Raw genomic sequence first — 6,186 nt, 5'->3', positions numbered from 1 at the left:
AATTTACGACACATGAGGAGTAGACTTGTCCACGGCAAATACAAATTTGGTTCATCATTCTAAATCAATTCAACTGAAAAAAAAATCTGGTTCAGATTTCATCCATATAAAATGATTTAAACAAATTGTAAATTAAAATTAAAAAAGCCTTAGTAGAAGAGATGTATAATACCTCCCTTATGCCCCCTCCATGCTGTGGGTGGCTGTCTTGTTGCACCCCACTGGCTGTCAATCAGAAAACTGATCCTGTTACTCAGGGGTCAAGTCCTGGGGTATAAAGTGTGGGTACTCACCCATGATCCACCGCCCCCCTCCTTCTCCCCCCCCCAAAAATAATAATAATATACACTCGTATGCATATATAAATGCGTGCACACACACTGACAGGTGCATACACACACATACACATACTCAGACAGACACACGCATACACTCACAGACACACACATACTCAGAAACACAGACCCACACACATACACACATACACACACACACAGACACACACACTCAGACAGACACACGCATACACTCAGACACACACATACAGACACACACACATACAGACACACAAAGACAAATACTCACAGACACATACACTAACAGACACACACGCATAATCAGGTACACACATACACTCAAAGACACACACACAGACACACACATAGTCAGACACACACTCACAGACATACACTCACAGACACGCCGAGACACACACGCATAATCAGATACATACACACTTACAGACACGCACACACACTCACAGACACACGCATAATCAGATACATACATATACTCAGACACACACATACACACACAGACAAACACTCAGACACATACACTCACAGACACACACACATACCGAGACACACTCACAGACACACACGCATAATCAGATACATACACATACTCAGACACACACATACACTCACAGACACACACACATAGTCAGTCACACACAGACATACACTCACACACACACACACATCTATACACTCACAGACACACACACAAATTAACTTTTTTTTTAATTTAAAAATGTCCACCCAGCCTTCCAACCTGGAGAGCTGGCGTGACGGTGTACCTGTCCCTGGGGTCCAGTGGGGCTTCAGCGCGGCAGCACCTGTCTCCCTGTCAGACGCTATGTTCTCCCAGCTCTGCTCCCTATCGCCGCGCGGGCTGTCTACTAATGCCGGGAGCCGAAATATGACTACATATTCTGGATCCCGGCATCAGCAAACGGCGCATGAGGGAGCAGAGCTGGAAGAACACAGGTCCCTCGCCGCGTCTGACAGGGAGACAGCCGCCCGCCATGGGGGGTCCATCAGGTGGCCATCAAGCCACATCTTGGGACACCTTTAGGGGTGGCATTTTTTTTTTTCTAGATGAGCAATTAAACTGTGTAGTAGTAATGTCGTGTCTAGTGTTATAGTAAGACTGGTTGTGACATACGTGTTGGGTGAGTATCGTCTCTTATTGTAAATAGCACCCTGCATTCCTGTGGAACGTGGCTGACGGAGCTTGGGCCGCTTTGGTGGGGGGCTGTGGCAACTGGTATCTCAGAGATTTGCAAGTTATCCCAGTCTGACTTGGTCTAGATAGGATACTTTCTGTGTGGGGCAGAAGAGGAAGCCCTTACCTTCTGCCTACCAAGCCAGGGTGTATGTAGTTTGGGAAACATGCTGTCTAACTAACTATTTTGGATCCCTAACCAAGGGGGATCACGGGGGGAGGGTTAAGATGCTCGGGCTAGAGCTGCAAGTGAGGGAGGTGGTGCCCCTTATCATAAACAAAAGTAAACCAAAGTGAGAAGATGCTGGAAGACTCTGTTGCATTGCAGTGTTATTGTAACTGCCACCTTCCTCCTTTTCCTTCGTGGGGTGAACGGGACAGTCCTGCTTGGATGCCAGGTGTGTATGGGTAGCGGTGTTGTAGGAGCCGGAGTGTGGTGGTTGGGACAGTAGGTAATCCCCCTGGTCCTCCAGGCTCATTTCTGAGCAGTTAGAGACGGTTTCTGGGTCGGGCTCGGCCGCCATTTCGTGGCCCGTGGGACAGGGCCCCGATGTCCCGGGTATCCTTGGGAGTACCCTCTGACTGTTTTTGTGCTTTTTTCCCTATTATGCTGTTGGCAGGGGTCGTCTGATCGCTTGCAGGAGGTGATAGGTGTGCAAGGTCTTGGAGTAGGTTCCATGACAGCCTTGAGGCCTCTATCGTTAGGGGGGCAGTGTAGGCCTGACTTTTATGGTGGGTTTTTCTGCCCTTTTGGGTGAATAAAAAGGGCATCAGTGGGTAGGCCATTGTGTCTGGATAAGTTAGGTGTGCTGTTCGCTAGAATGGACCCAGTGGGACACTGAATGGCTGTGGATTTGCCGGTAACCCAGAGGAGCTCTGTAGAGTAGCGTCCATGCGGCTCGGTGGTCTGCCCCCCAAACAAATCGTTCTTATCTCTAATTTTCTTCAGCTTCACTGTAAGGTTACGAGCTCTGTAAAGTAGCGTCCATGCGTCTCGGTGGTCTGCCCCCCAAACAAATCGTTCTTATCTCTAATTTTCTTCAGCTTTACTGTAAGGTTACCTTATGTGGCATCACAACGTCTCTAAGTGCACATCATTTTCATGTCCTTGCTGATGCCCCACATTCTTCTGATGTAATTTCTGATGCTAAACATCTCAGTTTTTTGTTTATGCCATGTGTCAAAACATATATATACCCCAGTCCATCCCATCATCTTGTGGTTCCTGTCTGGTCCCAATAGTGCTTAAAGGGACACTCCAGGCACCCAGACCACTTCTGCCCATTGGAGTGGTCTGGGTGCCAACTCCCACTACCCTTAACCCTGCAGCTGTAAATATTGCAGTTTTCATAAACTGCAATAATTACATTGCAGGGTTAACTCCTCCTCTAGTGGCTGTCTACTAGTGGCTGTCTACTAGACAGCCACTAGAGGGCACTTCCTGGTTTCTAGCACAGGTTTTGGACCTCCAGCGTTGCTCAATTCCCCGTAGGGAAGCATTGAAAGCATTTTCAATGCTTTCCTATGGAGAGTTCTAATGCGCGCATGGCATTGCTGCGCATATTTCTCCCACTTCTTGAACAATGGGAGGGAGCTCCTACAGGGACGGAGGTTGGAAGGGGAGAACTAGCTTTCCCTTGCAGATGCCAACAGACTTATTTTATGCATAGAAAGGACATTGAACTGCCCAGAGTTCTAGGTTGCCAATGTCTTGTGTACTGTGTGTGCAACTAGCCTCTAGCACACATTTGAAAATAACGTACGCCATCACAATGGAATTTGAATTAAAACAACTGAGATGCAATAGAAGCTTTCAGCTTTAATTTAATGGGTTGAACAGAAATATTGTATGAAATGTTTAGGAATTGCAACAATTTTCATACACAGTCACCTTATTTCAGGGGCTCAAATGAATTTGGACAAATTAACACTGTCATAAATAAAATGATAATTTTTTATTCTTTGTTGAGAATCCTTTGCAGGCAATGACTGCGTGAAGTCTGGAACGCATGGACGTCACCAAACGCTGGGTTTCCTCTTTTGTGATGCTTTGCCAGGCATTTACTGCAGTTGTCTTCAGTTGGTGGTTCGTGGGTCTTTCTGCCTTGAGTTTTCTCTTCAGCAAGGGAAATGCATGCTCAATCGGGCTGAGATCAGGTGATTGACTCAGCCATTGCAGAATATTACACTTCTTTAACTTGAAAAACACCTGGGTAGCTTTTTTGCAATATGTTTTGAGTCATTGTTCATCTGTAAAGTGAAGCGCCGTCCAATCATCTTCGCTGAATTCGGCTGAATCTGAGTAGACAATATATCCCTATACACCTCAGAATTTATCCGGCTGTAGTTAATATATAGGGCATGAACACAGAGCCTTGAAAAGGATGATAAGGTAAGGGGGAAGAGCATCAGATGCTGCCTATAACCAGGGGTTATATGTATGCTGCTAAACTGCAATAAATTGATTACATGCTCCAGAATGACTCAGAGTATTGAGGATCAGTGACTAGCTGGTCTGAATAACATTATCAGTTAGGATCAGTTTATCTACTACTAGATGGAGATATAGCATATGGGTGCCATATCTGGTGGCACTCTGATGGCAGACCACAGTATGTTATATGAACCTGACTCAGTCTCTTGGAGGCAAGTGGCTTGATAAGCCATTGTGGTGAGAGATGGTGGTGAGGACATTAGTCCAGGCAGCAGCAATGGGGCTTTATGTGTCTTTGTAGAGATAATTCCTGTCCTTCAGTAGTTTGTCTGGTAGATGAGCACTGCATAATCACAGCTGTCCTCTTGTAGATTTTCAAAACAACTTGGAAATTTAGGATATTAGTCAGGACATCCAGACATTACAACAGAGGCCCTGCTGTTGGGTTTGTTTAAACAGACTGAGGCTGTGACTGTCTATGCAGATATATACTTCATGTTACTGACAATGCCTCAAAGCACACCTAACAAGGTGATGATGCCCAATGAAGTCACGGTGTCCACCCACGCATAGATGGTCATTACCAAAATCACTTTGTGCAAGTGAAGTAACGTTTCTGCAATTGAGTATTTCAGCAACTGAAGCAAGCTGATCCATTTGGACCTGGTGGCAGTAATGCAAGGCAAATCATTGTTTCAGAATAATACCTGGACAATTAGTCAGCTTTGCTCAGTATTGATTGTTTGATTACATGTTAGTGCAGGAATTACCAAAGTGACTGCCAAGAATGCGGCCTTCCTGGACTCAATTTTACATGCCTGGATGAAAATATCTCTCTGCTAATCAGCTTTTGCTTTGCCTAAATCGACATATTCAATTATGAATGCAGAATGTGTCTGTATGTAATACACTAATACACATGAAATATCTCTGAAAATCCAGCCTTGCGTACTGAACAATAACGATGAAGCATATAACTGGCTACTGGGGAAATCTAACAAGACAGAGCATGCACAATATTGATGCATGGCAATCATTCTACAAGCTTCAGGTACTGAGCATGTGCCATGCCTAGCATTTCATTGTCTGATGCTGACTACACTGGGCATGTGCAAAGCCCAGGTCTATTATGTCACTGCATATACACCTCTACCATCCGAGCACTGAAAAGGCCCCACTTAATATGTAACTGTGAGCCAATCTCAGTAAACTGGGCATCAGTGTTAATTTTGTCGACTAACAATTTTAGCCCGATTTTTGTTGACTTACAGTTAAGATTTAGTCGACTAAAACTAAAACACTTCAGATGACTAAAAGACTATGAGTAAAACTAAATTGAAATATGCCGCCAAAATTAACAGTGCTGGGCATGTGTGTCGGGAGAGAACGCAATGACAAGTAGCTCTCTGTCAGTCTTTGTAAATGTAAACGTGCATCAGTATTGTTTGCTAAAGTGAAAATTCTAAGTGAATTTCAAATTTAATGACAGAGTAGCCAAACTAAATACATAGCTGTCTGACTTAGAGAATATTTCCAGTTGGGCTATTTTAACCTTAAATTCGGAATTCACTTCGAATTAACTTCACATTCTCACTATAAGGAGTAACCCTTCATGTTTTATAGGGTAAATCACTAGGAGGAGAATTTAAAGGGAATTTCAAATTCAAGGTCAATACTGAACCAGACTGGAAACATTATCTAAATTCAGATACCTGGGCCTTAAATTGGAAATTCCGTTACTGAATGACCCTGTTAGTGTAAAACGTTACTGACATACTATCAGTATAATGCAGCAATAAACACGTTTTATAGGAGATTGTTACCTATGGACAAGGAAACACATTTTTCTTTAAATAAAGGGATATAGTAGCATCTATACTAAAAATTCCAGTAACAATCTCAAAATGTCTTTGGGTGGTGAAAGTCACATTGTAATTAATTGTTTATATATAGTTAAATATAGTGTTCCTCAAACATGTATTAACTGTCCCCAAGATTACAGCTATCAGATCAACTCTTGAAAGCAATGTAATTACAAATATTGTGAGCAGCTCATCATTACAGTGGGGACTTGTAATTAACATGCATTCTGTTGAACTAGTTGTATTGTATTGTAATACAACTAGTTTTCCACTAGCAGTAGCTTGGTTTTTAATGCTTATTCCTCCCTGTGCCCCCCCCCCCCCCCCCCCAGCTTCTTAATTGGGAAAAACAACGAAAAAATAAATCCACCAAAAAAAAAA

This window comes from Pelobates fuscus, chromosome 5 (assembly GCF_036172605.1).
Source record: "Pelobates fuscus isolate aPelFus1 chromosome 5, aPelFus1.pri, whole genome shotgun sequence".
NCBI lineage: Eukaryota > Metazoa > Chordata > Amphibia > Anura > Pelobatidae > Pelobates > Pelobates fuscus.
Note: the sequence above shows the minus strand (reverse complement) of the source record.